The sequence below is a fragment of the Ovis aries genome, chromosome 14 (genome assembly GCF_016772045.2).
Source record: "Ovis aries strain OAR_USU_Benz2616 breed Rambouillet chromosome 14, ARS-UI_Ramb_v3.0, whole genome shotgun sequence".
Lineage (NCBI taxonomy): Eukaryota > Metazoa > Chordata > Mammalia > Artiodactyla > Bovidae > Ovis > Ovis aries.
Genome location: NC_056067.1, coordinates 25,823,187 through 25,838,174, shown reverse-complemented (window position 1 = coordinate 25,838,174; position 14,988 = coordinate 25,823,187). Strand labels below are relative to the sequence as shown.

General features: G+C 47.2%; 1 long non-coding RNA gene across 1 annotated transcript; it reads right to left on the bottom strand.

The window, feature by feature from the left end:
- Nucleotides 1–637: 637 nt before the first annotated feature.
- LOC132657739 (uncharacterized) lies at nt 638–13,542 on the bottom strand. Its single transcript, XR_009596293.1, has 2 exons — nt 3,763–13,542; nt 638–3,194 (listed from the first exon to the last, which is right to left on the bottom strand). It is a non-coding gene; the product is annotated as an uncharacterized LOC132657739 (long non-coding RNA).
- Between the last annotated feature and the right edge of the window lie 1,446 nt (nt 13,543–14,988).

Below are 14,988 nucleotides of genomic sequence, written 5' to 3'. Positions count from 1 at the left end.
GGAAACGTCCCAGGGAAAGACAGCTCTCCTGGTGGGTGGTGGGTGGCTCTCCAAGCTTTCCTGGATCTAACTCTGCTGCTGGCCTCAATCGTGAGCTTCAGGGGCCTGATCAACCCTGCTTGCAGTGGGAAGGGAGAACCAAGAGGGCAGGGAGGGGGTACAGCTTCCCCCACAGACCCCGGGGAACTCCTGGGGAAACAGCAATTTGCAGCAAGCAGACAGAAAGACAAAACTTGCTCTTTGGAGGATAGCTACGCCATTCTCCTTCCAAAGAGGACACACAAGTCTGGAGAAGCCTCTGTCCTGAAGTTCTGGAGAGAATGGCCTACTTTCTACAGGGTGATCGTCCCAACCTCACCCCAGACCTGAGCAAAAGCCATAGGCTGAGCTGGGGTGCCATGCCCCACACCTGGGTTGGCCCCCAGGCTGAGCGGCCCCGGGCACTCTGCCCTCCTGGGGGCCACAGTGTTCCCACAGTGTCCTCGGCACCATGATAACAGGGTTGGGTGGAGTCAGAGGTTCTCACCAAGTTCCCAGAAAATATAAACTGAGGAACTGACACAGGCTGCTGTGTGGAGGGGTCCCAAGACCACCCTCGAGCTTGGTTTACTAGAAGGACTCACGGAACTCAGAAACGTCACTTCCCTCATGGTCACCATTTACTGCAGTGAAAGGACTCGGGTCAAGTCCATAGAGAGAGAGAGGTACATGAGCAGAGTCTGGGAGACTCCAGGCGCAAGCGTCCAGGTGTCTTTCTCAGAGGAGTCGCACACAGGCACGATCAATGCTTCCAGCACTGGTAGGTCACATCACAAGTGGCGATTCCACCAGAGGTGCGCACCCTGGGGCGCAGGGTTTTAATTGGAAGTCAGTCACATCGGCACACAGTACCAAGTGACTGACCTAAGCTACTCGGTCTCCAAGGCCCCAGAAGTGAAACTGACAGTGTGGCCCAGGGCCACACAGGCTTTCCCCAGAGGTCACACTGTGAGCATTCACTGTCTGATTAGACCATGCAGTGTGGCCCAAGGTCTTAGACACACAGGAACACTCCTGTCAGGCATTGAGATCACCAAGGGCCAGTCCTTTTGGGGGAAAGAACAGGATTTGAGCACCCAAGCCTGCTGAGTTAACCCCTTATGGCAATGATGACAATCACTTATTTTGCCACTTACATATGCAAACTGTCATCTGTTTTCACTGTGATTTCATACAAGGAAGGAGGCTTAACTGCAAGAAGGTAGTCCGGACATCCTGGTGTGATAGGGGCTAGCGCTCCCCAAGAGAAGATACGTGGAATCCACATGGTTAGTTTTGAAAGTGAGAGAAGGGCCAGGACCCACGAGTGTACATCAGGAATGTGATATACACGCTATTCTTGTTTGTCCACACAGTTTTGTCCCCAGTCAAGGAACAGATGAACTGGGAAGCTCCCTCTGGCTCCCATGTGAGCTCGGGTCAGATGTCCCTGCTCTTGGAAAAGAACAGGCTCTGCTGAGGGTGGGAAGACTCAGTCTGGGACCCTCCCTGAAGTGTCCAAGCCCAGTTTGTCCTTTCTTATCTGGAGCCTTGCTGGCGTTGCAGCTTACCCTGGGAAAGAGAGGAGCCCGTTCTTTCTAACAGTCCCTACCCTGGCCCTTAGCCCAGACTCCAGGCGCCCCTAGATCAACTCTAGGGTAGACCAGATCTTCTAAGGTCCCACTTCATCCCATCTCCTCACGGTCCAGCCTCCATGCATGGAGCTGAGCCATCAAAGCCTAGGCTGTTGGCCCGAGCAGGCCTCGAGATGGGGAGTCAGACAGCCTTGGGTTTCACCTGCTCCCTAGTGGCCTTGGGTAAAATCACAAACCTGCAGTTTCCTCCTCTCTCAAACAGGTCTAACATTAAGCAGTAAGAAGTCATGAGCTGCTGACTGAAGAGCCCTCAGCCCAGGGCCTAGTTGGGGCCCATTGACTAGTGCCTCTTAGGACAATGAATTTCGTGGTTCCAGGCACAGTGTATGGGAGGGGTGGGGTCCCTGTGCCGAGAACAGCGGGCGCAGTGACGCATCCTGCTGCCTTGGAGCTGGGTGTTCATAAGCCAGGGGTCCCTACGGTTTCTGGACTTCGGGAGTAGGAACACGGCTCATGTACATAGCAGGAAGAGATCTGATGGGCTGTTGGGGTATCATGAGGATGGAGAGGCCTGCTCACCCCAGGGCCTCTGCACATGCCTTCTGTCTGCCCAGGGACCCCTTCCTTCCACTTCCTATACCTCCCTGGGCTAATCCTGCTCATCCTTGGGGAATGTCAATTTAGACTTCACCTGATTCCCTTCCTCTGTGCTCCCATCATATCACATTCTCAATAATAATACCACGAATCATCAGTATACCATTTAGGAAGCCCTTGCTATGTGCCAGGTATAGTGCTAAAGGCATTACCTACATACAGCATCTCATTTGATTCTCCCAACATTTCAAGAGATAGGTAAATCTCTTGTTTTTCTGATTTTACAAATGAAAAAACAGGTTCAGAGAAGTGAAGTCATTGGCTTCACTGTATAATGAATGTCTGTGTGCCAGCGCATCCCTGCCCTGGACTATGAGCTTCCCAAGGGCAGGGGTTGTGTCTTGTTGGTGGTTGAGCCTCAGCACCCAGCACTGGGCTACTTAGGATGGGCTCAGTAGGTGGGAGTCTCCAGCAGTATTTGTTGAATACGTGAGTGAATGAGTGAATGCTTGCAAAGTACTGACGCAGTGCTTGGCACACCATGGATGATCTGTGGTTAGCAGAAAAATGTCTTCCCTCAAATACATCCGTGTCCTCCTTCCTGGAGCCCGTGAATATGTTACATGACTTGGCGGAGGGAAATGAAGGTTGCAGATGAAATGAAGTTGCTAATCTGCTGCCTTGATAGTAGAGAGATTATCCTGGATTATCTGGGGGGACCCAATACAATCACATGGGACCTTAAAAGGGGGAGAGGGAGGCAGGAGGGAACCAGAGACATGGCAGCATGAGGACTTGGCTTGACTGCATTGATAGCTTTGAAGATGCAGGAAAGGGCCACGTGCCAAGGAAAGCAGATGGTCTCCAGAAGCTGGAAAAAGCAAGGAAATGGATTCTCCTCTAGAGCCTCCAATAGGAATCCGGCCCTGCCAACATCTTGCTTTTAGCCCAGGGAGACCCATTCCAGACTTCAGACCTCCAAACCTATAAGAAAATTGGTGTGATTTTTAAGCCACTAATGTGGTAATTTTTCACACCAGCAATAAAAACCAGTATGGTGCCCAGTGCCTGACACCAAGGATCACACTTAGTGGTCACTTATTAAATGACTTGAGCTGAATTGGATTATTACTGTATGTACTTCACTATCAGGAAAGATAGACAAGAAAAAAGCATTTTTGTATATTTTGGATATATTGCATCAGAGGCCTATTGGAAAAGATCCTGATGCTGGGAAAGATCGAGGGCAGGAGGAGAAGGTGGTGGCAGAGGATGAAATGGTTGGATGCCATCACAAACTCAGTGTATATAAGTTTGAGCAAGCTGTAGGAGATGGTGAAGGACAGGGAAGCCTGGTGTGCTGCAGTCCATGGGGTTGCAAAGAATCAGACACGACTTAGCAACTGAACAACAACAAGAGTTTGGGTTACAGTTTGATCCTGAGACCAAGCCATTGGCTCGGCAGGCTGAGCAGAAGAGGGGTCACAGAGAATGACATGAGGGGTTTTCTAGGGAAGGGAGCCCCAGGGTGTGAGTGAGCAGTTCTGCTTACCGGTAAAGTCAGCATCCTGGACAACTGTCCATGGCCTGAGGACTGAGGATGTCATCTCTGGGTGCCCACCTGCTGCTTCCATAAGCAGAACGGATGCCACACACTGGATCTTTACCTCTGCAGGCAGGTCCCGACTTCACCAATTCTTCACCAGCTCAGGCTGCTATAACACAGTACCATAACTGGGTGGCTTAATAAACAGATCTAGAGGCTGGAAGTCTGAAATCAGAATGTCACGGTGGTCAGGTCCTGGCGAGGACCCTCTTCTGGGTGGCAGATAGCTGTTTTCTCACTGTGTCCTCACGTGGGAAGGTTGGGGTGGAGCAGAGAGAGCCCTCTGGGATCCTTTTATAAGTGCGCTAATCCCATTTATGAACACCCCACCCTCATAACCTTGCCACCTCTCAAAGGCCAACAACTCTTAATACCATTGCATTGGCTGGAGGCCTTAGGACGTCAATATATGAATTTGGGGGACACAACCATTCCATCCATAACAAGCCCCACTGTGTAAGTCCCAGGATGATGCCAATTCACCAGGGGAGGGAACAGCCAGCTTTTGTGTCCTTCTCTGCTATGCTGAGCATCCTTCACCCGCTCGGCCCTCATAGCGACTCCATGTGACAGGTGCCATCATTATCCCCATTTTACCAATCAGGAAACAAGCCTAGAAGGGTAAAGTCAGGGCCAGAAATTGGGACTGAACGAAGGCAGGGGGCTCCAGGGTCTCTGTTCCTCCCCACTGGGCTCTACTGTCTCTGGAGGGAAGGATGATTCTGAGAGCAGTAATGCCGCCTAACATGTGGACCCTACCTTTCTGTTCTCAGCCATCCTCACCCTGTTGTCTCTTGTCCTCCTCCCAGTGGCCAGGCATCTGATGAGTGCCCCTGGCTTACGTTTGGGGAAACAGAGCCCATGAGAGGGAGGTCACGGCCTCCCTTAATTCAAAGCCAGGGTGGGATTCCGTCCTGGGTCTCTTGGCTCCAAAGCCAGAGTCTCTCCTACCAGCTGCCCCCTGCCTATCCGATGCATTATTTATGGCCCATTACTTACCTCCTGCAGTCGCCCAGATGCCGCCTGCCAGGGCTGAGACCTCGCTGTGTCCCCTGGAGAGGACCAAGGGCAGCTCTCTCTCTCTCTCATCTTCTCTCCTTCCTCCTCCTCCTCTTTTGCAGCCTCTTTGGGTCTCAGCAGGCTCGTGGGGTGTGGCACAGCTGGTCCCCTCTTCCCACCCAGGAGAGCAGTTTCCTCTTTGCCCAGCCAGTCGATGCTTTCACCTAGCTCTTGGCTTTTTGAACAAAGCAGGGGCAGCCAGCACAGCCCAGGCTCACCATCCCCTTATCACAGCCCCAGCTTGAGTTGCCAGTTGGTGTGTGCATGGGTGGATGTTGTGTGTATATGTATGTGTGTCATGAGAGGAGGGTATGAGTGTATGTTCTATATGGGGTGGGCAGGGGCATGGGTTTAAGTGCTCACAGCTGAACACATTTCAGTTGCCCCTTCTGGGTCTTGAAGCCACAAGCAAAGTCAACACGGGGCCTGGGAAACGGTGCTTCGGTGAAGCACTAAGGTTGGGAACAGAACTCCCCAGGGCCCCTGGAGCCCACAGCCTTAGAGCTATGTGACCTCGAACAATTTGCTTAATCTCTCTGTGCCTTATTTGCTTTCTCCTTTAGAGGACCTACCCCACGCCCGATGTCAGGGGCGGCGGCCGGGAGGAGCTACCCCACGTCCAAGGAGCAGCGGCTGCATGGGTGCAGGAGGGCCGAGAGGAGCTACTCCACGTTCAAGGTCAGGAGGGGCAGCCGTGAGGAGATACCCCTCGTCCAAGGTAAGGAGCAGCGGCTGCGCTTTGCTGGAGCAGCCGTGAAGAGATACCCCATGTCCAAGGTAGGAGAAACCCAAGTAAGACGGTAGGTGTTGAAAGAGGGCATCAGAGGGCAGGCACACTGAAACCACACTCACAGAAAACTAGTCAATCTAATCACACGGACCACAGCCTTGTCTAACTCAATGAAACTAAGCCATGCCCTGTGGGGCCACCCCAGATGGGCTGGTCATGGTGGAGAGGCCTGACAGAATGTGGTCCAGTGGGGAAGGGAATGGCAAACCACTTGAGTATTCTTGCCTTGAGAACCCTATGAACAGTAGGAAAACACAAAATGATAGGATACTGAAAGAAGAACTCCCCAGGTTGGTAGGTGTCCAATATGCTACTGGAGATCAGTGGAGAAATTACTCCAGAAAGAATGAAAGGATGGAGCCAAGGCAAAAACAATACCCAGCTGTGGATGTGACTGGTGATAGAAGCAAGGTCTGATGCTGTAAAGAGCAATATTGCATAGGAACCTGGAATGTCAGGTCTATGAATCAAGGCAAATTGGAAGTGGTCAGGCAGGAGATGGCAAGAGTGAACGTCAACATTCTAGGAATTAGCAAACCAATGGACTGGAATGGGTGTATTCAACTCAGATGACCGTTATATCTACTACTCTGAGCAGGAATCCCTCAGAAGAAATGGAGTAGCCATCATGGTCAACAAGAGTCTGAAATGCAGTACTTGGATGCAATCTCAAAAATTACAAAATGATCTCTGTTCGTTTCCAAGGCAAACCATTCAATATCACAGTAATCTAAGCCTATGCTCCAACCAGTAATGCTGAAGAAGCTGCAGTTGAACGGTCCTATGAAGACCCACAAGACCTTTTAGAACTAACACCCCAAAAAGATGTCCTTTTCATTATAGGGGACTGGAATGCAAAAGTAGGAAGTCAAACACCTGGGGTAACAGGCAAATTTGGCCTTGGAGTATGGAATGAAGCAGGGCAAAGGCTAATAAGAGTTTTGCCAAGAAAATGCACTGGTCATAGCAAATACCCTCGTCTAACAACACGAGAGAAGACTCTACACATGGACATCACCAGATGGTCAACACTGAAATCAGATTGATTATATTTTTTGTAGCCAAAGATGGAGAAGCTCTATATGGTCAGAAAAAACAAGACCAGGAGCTACTGTGCCTCAGATCATGAGCTCCTTATTGCCAAATTCAGACTTATATTGAAGAAAGTAGGGAAAAACCACTAGACCATTCAAGTATGATCTAAATCAAATCCCTTATGATTATACAGTAGAAGTGAGAAATAGATTTAAGGGACTAGACCTGATAGATAGAGTGCCTGATGAACTATGGACAGAGGTTCGTGACATTGTACAGGAGACAGGGATCAAGACCATCCCCATGGAAAAGAAACACAAAATGACAAAATGGCTGTCTGGGGAGGCCTTACAAACAGCTGTGAAAAGAAGAGAAGTGAAAAGCAGAGGAGAAAAGGAAAGATATAAGCATCTGAATTCAGAGTTCCAAAGAATAGCAAGAAGAGATAAGAAAGCCATCCTCAGTGATCAATACAAAGAAATAGAGGAAAACAACAGAATGGGAAAGACTAAAGATCTCTTCAAGAAAATTAGAGACACCAAGGGAACATTTCATGCAAAGATGGGCTCGATAAAGGACAGAAAGGGTATGGACCTAACAGAAGCAGAAGATATTAAGAAGAGGTGGCAAAAATACACAGAAAAACTGTACAAAAAAGATCTTCACGATCCAGATAATCACAATGGTATGATCACTCACCTAGAGCCAGACATCCTGGAATGTGAAGTCAAGTGGGCCTTAGAAAGCATCACTACAAACAAAGCTAGTGGAGGTGATGGAATTCCAGCTGAGCTATTTCAAATCCTGGAAGATGATGCTGTGAAAGTGCTGCACTCAATATGCCAGCAAATTTGGAAAACTCAGCCGTGGCCACAGGACTGGAATAGGTCCGTTTTCATTCCAATCCCAGAGAAAGGCAATGTCAAATAATGCTCAAACTATCGCACAGTTGCACTCATCTCACACGGCTAGCAAAGTAATGCTCAAAATGCTTCAAGCTAGGCTTCAGCAATACATGAACCGTGAACTTCCAGATGTTTAAGCTGGTTTTAGAAAAGGCAGAGGAACCTGAGATCAAATTGCCAACATCCGCTGGATCATGGAAAAGAAAGAGAGTTCCAGAAAAACATGTATTTCTGTTTTATGACTATGCCAAAGCCTTTGACTATGTGGATCACAATAAACTGTGGAAAATTCTGAAAGAGATGGGAATACCAGACCACCTGACCTGCCTCTTGAGAAACCTATATGCAGGTCAGGAAGCAACAGAACTGGACATGGAACAACAGACTGGTTCCAAACAGGAAAAGGAGTACATCAAGGCTGTATATTGCCACCCTGCTTATTTAACTTATATGCAGAGCACATCATGAGAAACGCTGGGCTGGAAGAAGCACAAGCTGGAATCAAGATTTCCAGGAAAAATATCAATCACCTCAGATATGCAGATGACACCACCCTTATGGCAGAAAGTGAAGAGGAACTCAAAAGCCTCTTGATGAAAGTGAAAGAGGAGAGTGAAAAAGTTGGCTTAAAACTCAACATTCAGAAAACAAAGATCATGGCATCTGGTCCCATCACTTCATGGGAAATAGATGGGAAACTAGAAACAGTGTCAGACTTTATTTTGGGGGGCTCCAAAAACACTGCAGATGATGATTGCAGCCATGAAATTAAAAGACGCTTACTCCTTGGAAGGAAAGTTATGACCAATCTAGATAGCATATTGAAAAGCAGAGACATTACTTTGCCAACAAAGGTGTATCTAGTCAAGGCTATGGTTTTTCCAGGAGTCATGTATGGATGTGAGAGTCGGACTGTGAGGAAAGCTGAGTGCTGAAGAATTGATGCTTTTGAACTGTGGTGTTGGAGAAGACTCTTGAGAGTCCCTTGGACTGCAAGGAGATCCAACCAGTCCATTCTAAAGGAGATCAGTTCTGGGTGTTCTTTGGAAGGAATGATGCTAAAGCTGAAACTCCAGTACTTTGGCCACCTCATGTGAAGAGCTGACTCACTGGAAAAGACTCTGATGCTGGGAGGGATTGGGGGCAGGAGGAGAAGGGGATGACCGAGGATGAGATGGCTGGATGGCATCACTGACTCTATGGACATGAGTTTGAGTGAACTCTGGGAGTTAGTGATGGACAGGGAGGCCTGGCGTGCTGCGATTCATGGGGCTGCAAAGAGCCGGACACGACTGAGCGACTGAACTGAACTTACTTCCTTGAGCGGAGGATTAGATGAGGCAATCAGTACAGGGCCTGAGGGATGGCTGATAAACATCTTTTGACCAGGTGCCCTATTCTGCCTCCCTCTAGGTCACTTTAGTCATGTCCGACTCTGTGTGACCCCATAGATGGCAGCCCACCAGGCTCCCCTGTCCCTGGGATTCTCCAGGCAAGAACACTGGAGTGGGTTGCCATTTCCTTCTCCAATGCATGAAAGTGAAAAGTGAAAGTGAAGTCACTCAGTCGTGTCTGACTCTTAGCGACCCTGTGGACTGCAGCCCACCAGGCTCCTCCGTCCATGGGATTTTCCAGGCAAGAGTACTGGAGTGGGGTGCCATTGCCTTCTCCTCTAAGCAAGGAAGGACAAGTTTTTTCTGGCTGTGCTATGCATGTAGGATCTTAGTTCCCTGACCAAGGATTGAACCCTCACCCTCTGCAGTGGAAGCATGGCGTCTTAGCCACTGGACCACCAGGGAAGTCCCAGAAGGACAAGTCTGGATCACAAACTCTTGAGAGGAAGGGCACTTGGGGAGGGGGAAGCGAGAAGCTAGAGGTTTGCAGACCCAAATGGTCAGTGTCTAGGCAACAGCCGAGTTACCTTCATCTCAGTTTCCACGTCTGTAAAGTGGGCAGTGACTAAAGTTAATAGCTGCTTAATGTCCTGGCTGGCATCAGGGAATTCTGGAAAATAAGAATGAAAACTCCAGGAAATTACACAAAACAAATCACTCCTTGGACTGAACGTTCTCCCTCCTCCTCAGAATTTAAGGCTTTTGGCACATGTTAGCATATAAAACCAGAGGACAGGCATTTCTGCTTCTCCTCCACGCTTGTAAGTGATCACAACGAATCATCCAGGTCCTGAGTGATTTGTTGAAGGTTCTCAGAATCATCTGGAGACCCTGTGACCCACACAGCCCCTGAGCCTTGACCCCAGGACCCTGGTTAGGAAAGCTTAGAGGCACCAAAGACTCTGTGTCTTTAACCAGCTTCTTTAATGATTCCAAAGCAGGTGGCCCACTGTGACAAATAAGAGGGCAAGCACCCTGCCGGGGACCATTCCAGACACCCTTGGAATGAGTCCTTCCAGAATCCTGTCTCCTAGTTCCTTGTCCTTCATCCTAGGACCCTGAAAATGGAACCAGTGGGCTCCCCCAAGCTCTCTTCCGCACACCCATCTCCAGATCCACCTTCTAGTTTTGGATTCCGCAGTCACTTCCCACTTGCAGTGAATATACCCAATTCCCCATGCCTGGAGTTAATTATTTCAAAAAGACATTCGGAAACTTGGCGCTGTTGGGTCTAACATGTTCCCTTTTGCTAATTTGATAGTTCTGTCTTTGAAAATTGAATGTGCTTTTGAAACATGTTTCACTGGACCGTCATTTCATTACCCTCCAGATATCTTCCCACTGCTGTTTTTCTCTTTGAATCCATGCTCACACCAGCTCTGTGGATCTCAGAGGGGACACCTGTGTTTGTAACTGGGGTACCTGCTTCCCAAAGGTCAGGTCTTGACTGTCTGTGTGCCCTGGCTCAGCAACTGGGCGGAAGGACAGAAGGACTTCTAGATTTTTCATGAAATCATGAAAAGAAAAATCTAAAGTTCTGATCATTTTTAAAAGAGGCAGCTGGGGTTCTTACTGGTGCATTCTGTTCACCAAATGCGAAGAATGATTATTCCGGGTAGCGGATTGTAAGGGAGTTCCTAGTTTTGTCTTTACCCGTCTATCATCTGTTTTGCTATCCATTATTTTTAATTTACAAAAGCACATATAATTTTAATAATAAAATGAGAATAAAGTTAGTATCATTAAAAATAATATGCATTCAAGAAGAAGAAACTGATCCTTCTGGCCAAGTGTGAGGGAAGTCTGGCTTTTATGAATCTGTGAAGTGAACTTTTATAAACTTGTCAAATGACTTTTCATGAATTTGTTAAAGTCACTCCAAGAGGCAGACCTCTCTCTGAAAATGAGTAGAACTCTGCACAAAAAGAGAAAACAAGACCCAGGCTAATGCTTATGTTCATACATTTGTGTGTGTGAGTGTTTTAAAAAGATGGGATGGGATTTGAGTTTTTAAAATGTTAACTTTATCGTTTGTTGAATCTTAGACACCATTTTTCTTTACTCTTGGGCATAATTTGACTTAAATTTGCAGATCGGCTCAAGGATAGATCTGTCTCTATGCTTTCATTTAACACTTGTGAATTGAGGGCTTCCCTGGTGGCTCAGGGTAAAGAATCTGCTTTGCAATGCAGGAGATGCAGGTTCGATCCCTGGCCTGGGAAGATCCCACATGCTGCGGGACAACTAAGCCCATGAGTGCCGACTACCGAGCCTGGGCACCCTAGAGCCTGAGATCCACAAGGGAAGCTACCACAGTGAGAGCCATAAGCACCCCAACTAGAGGAAGCCTGCATGCAGCGACAAAGACTCAGTGCAGCCATAAAGAAATAAAAATAAATTAATTTAAAAAATAAAATCTTAAAAAAAAAGAGAGCAGCCGGTAAATGAACTGAGTTTTGCTCAGTGTCAGTGTTCTAGCCTCACAGGAATCGGGAAGAACATGGATGGATCCCTGGCCTTGAGCAGCCCCTGATCTGGGGGAGGCGGTGGTGTCCACACCCACACAGTTGGGCATGTGCTCTGGGAAGATACTGAAGCCCAGGAGAGGCTGTTCTTTCCTCTGAGAAAAATCAAGGCAGGCTTCTCAGAGGAGGTAACTGACACAGAAGTTTTCCAGGAGGAGCAGGTGACATTCCAGAAGGAGAAGGAAGATGTTTCAGGCAAAGAGAGGAGGAGGTACAAAGTTTCCTTCAGGTGGTGGTTGTGGAAAAGCTAGAATTGTGTTTGTGAAATAGCAAGTTGCTGGCTGTGCCCACAATTTAGGGTATATAGTGTGTGTATGTATATGTGTTTGTTGGACGTTGAAGAGTCTTGAATGATGAGCTAAGCAATTTATCTGGTTGGGGATGGGGAACTATGAAAAGGTCTTAAACAGAAGTGGCATGATTGTATTTGCCTCTTAAACTGGCAGCTCGATGGTATATCTGTGAAAGTCCATGTAGGTGACAGAAATCACATCAAATATTTGAATGGAGAGAATTTAATGTAAATAATTACCTAAGTTGAAATGGGAAGTCTACACTTAATAACATAATAAATACTGGAAAGGGTGTGTCTACACATAATAAATACTGGAAAGGGGGTGGAGAAAAGAGAATTGTTCTACACGGCTGATGGGAATAGAAATTAGTGCCATGGGCACTATGGAAAACAGTCTAGAGGTTCCTCTAAAAGCTAAAAATAGTTACCACATGATCCAGCAATCCCACTCCTGGGCATATATCCAGAAAAGATGAAAACTCTAATTCCGAAAGATTCATGCACTCCAGCGTTCACAGCAGCACTGCGAACAATAGCCGCGACATGGAAACAGCTGAAATGTCCATGAATATGAATGGATAAAGAAGATGTGGGGTGTGTGCGTCACACATACACACAATGGAATACTACTCAGCCATCAAAAGAATAGAATATTGCCATTTGCAGCAACATGATATATCTAGAGAATAGCATAATAAGTGAAGCTGGGCAGAGAGGTAATTTTTGTAATATTATAACATTAAATAAATATTTACATGAAATATTACAATAAACAAGAGACCACAGGATACTGTAAACATGACCTTTATGTGCACTAGGAAACAAAAATCCATGTGACTCACTTTAAAGCAATATTCATTTCACTGCAGTGGTTTAGAACTGAATTCATAACATCCCTGAGCTATGCCGCTATCTCCTGAGATACAGATGATATACATGATTTTGAGTGAATACCCTAACAAATAATTAAAGAGCAGTAAATCTCATAGTAAGTCTTTCCTTTCAGTGCTTAGTATACAAAGAGGAAGCGTCTATTAGGTGCCGGGTGTCTTTAACACCTCTCCAGCTCTTGCTAATCCTTTTTAACAAAGAGAACAGCCTCTGGCTTAGAATCATTGCATCTGCACTGTACATGTATATGCATAGTGGTATATTTATTTCAGTTAAAAATGAGGGAGTACTTAAAATAAAAACATTAAGTAATAACAGTCAGGTGGCATGCAAATATGGCAAAAATCTGATGAATCTGAGGCACATTCTGACAAGTGACGTCCCTAGGTCTTTTGACATCTTGGGAAATTCCCTGTTTAATAACCATGTCTATACTCCATCCCTCTGTGAGGTCTGCTCATTCACTCATTCATATCTACAGAAGAACCAGCTTATTGAGCACCTATGTGTGCCAGACCCTGTAAGCTGACAGAGATCTAGGATCCCCCTGCCCCTCCCCACATGGGTTCAGAATTCCATCTCCTGCTCAGAGGGCCTTCTCTCCAGCAATGTGCCTTTCCTTGCCCCTCGCTTTCTAATTTCTAGTTTATATTTTATTCTATTTTCCTTGGCCCTATTTATGTAATATATTTTAAAATTGTTAACTGGCTTCCCATTTATTATTACCTGAGAATTTATTCATGTCATTAAACACTATGTATCAAGACATTTCCTTGTGTCTTTCTTTTTAATGGAGCTTAGTTGCTCTACAGTGTCGTGTTAGTTTCTGCTGTACAGCAAAGTGAATCAGCGATTGCTGTTTAGTCGCTAAGTTGTGTCCGACTCTTTTGCAACCCCATGGACTGTAGCCTGCCAGGCTCCTCTGTCCATGGGATTCTCCAGGCAAGAATACTGGAGTGGGTTCCCATTCCCTTCTCCAGGGGACCTTCCCGACTCAGGGATCAAACCTATGTCTCCTGCACTGGCAGTGGACTCTACCACTAAGCCACCTGGAAAGCTGAATCAGCCATATATATATATATATATATATCTCCCCTCTTCCTTGCCCTGTCTTGATCTAAGAATCCTGTCTCTGAGTTGAAAGCGCTCTCACTTAAGGGTCAGTGAGTCTGCCTGGAGCTGTGGCCATCATAGGCTATCAGGGCAGGGAGTCGAAAACCTCTAACCTCAAGGTCCCTAGAGCAAGGGGTGACGGTCTTACCCCTTGGGGTACCCAAGGAGTAACCAGTCTGCCTATGAGGCACTCACAAAAAAGAAGGGGAAAAGGTCAGGCTTTATCTGGTACTCACAAACCACTTAGATGAGAAGCCCTTCTGCCTACGTTAGACAATCACCCACGCAAACCATAGATGTCCCCTTATCCATAACCCCTCACCAGCCATGTGTAACCAAGTATAACCTGAAGACACAGTTGTCTTGGTTCATTCTCCATTTTCATAAATCTGCAATTGCTTTGGGTACGTTTGTGCATTAGAGGAGTTGCACTCGACAGAAACCTAATTTAAACTGGCTTATGAAAATAAGTTAAAAGGAAAGAGGTAATTAATTTACTCACGGAACTGAGAGGTGCAAGGATGCAGCTATTTCGGGCATGGCTAACTCTAAGGACTCACATGCTAGCAGGCCTCGGTTCCCCCCATCTCTGGTTCTTGCTTCTTCTGTGTTTGCTTCAATTTGGGGCTCTGTCTGGTGGCCAGGTGGAAATAGGACTTCCAGTCTCTACCTGTCTGGTTTCATGGTCAGCTAGAGTTGTGACCATGGGCTTCCCTGGTGGCTCAGGTGGTAAAGAATCCATCTGTAATGCAGGAGACCCAGGTTCCATCTCTGGGTCAGGAAGATCCCCTGGAGAAGGGAATGGCTACCCACTGCAGTGTTTCTGCCTGGAGAATCCATGGACAGAGGAGCCTGGTGGGCTACAGGTGGACATGCCTGAGCGACTAACACTTTCACTTTCAGGGTTGTGACCAGGGCCTGACTTGGTCACCCCCTGCTCCTGCCATGGCCAGAGGAGTGGAAGGCAGTGACTGGCTTGGGGCCAGGGGGCCCCATACTCTCCCCAGGAACTGGACCTAAGGTCCGCTTCTCTGGGACAAGAGGAACCACAGGGGTGGTTTCCCAGAGAACAATAGGGATATTGTTACCAGAGGGGCTGAGAATGGATGCTGGCAGGAAAAAACAAAACCAAAAACAGATGTTCTCGGCTTCATATAGATACTAG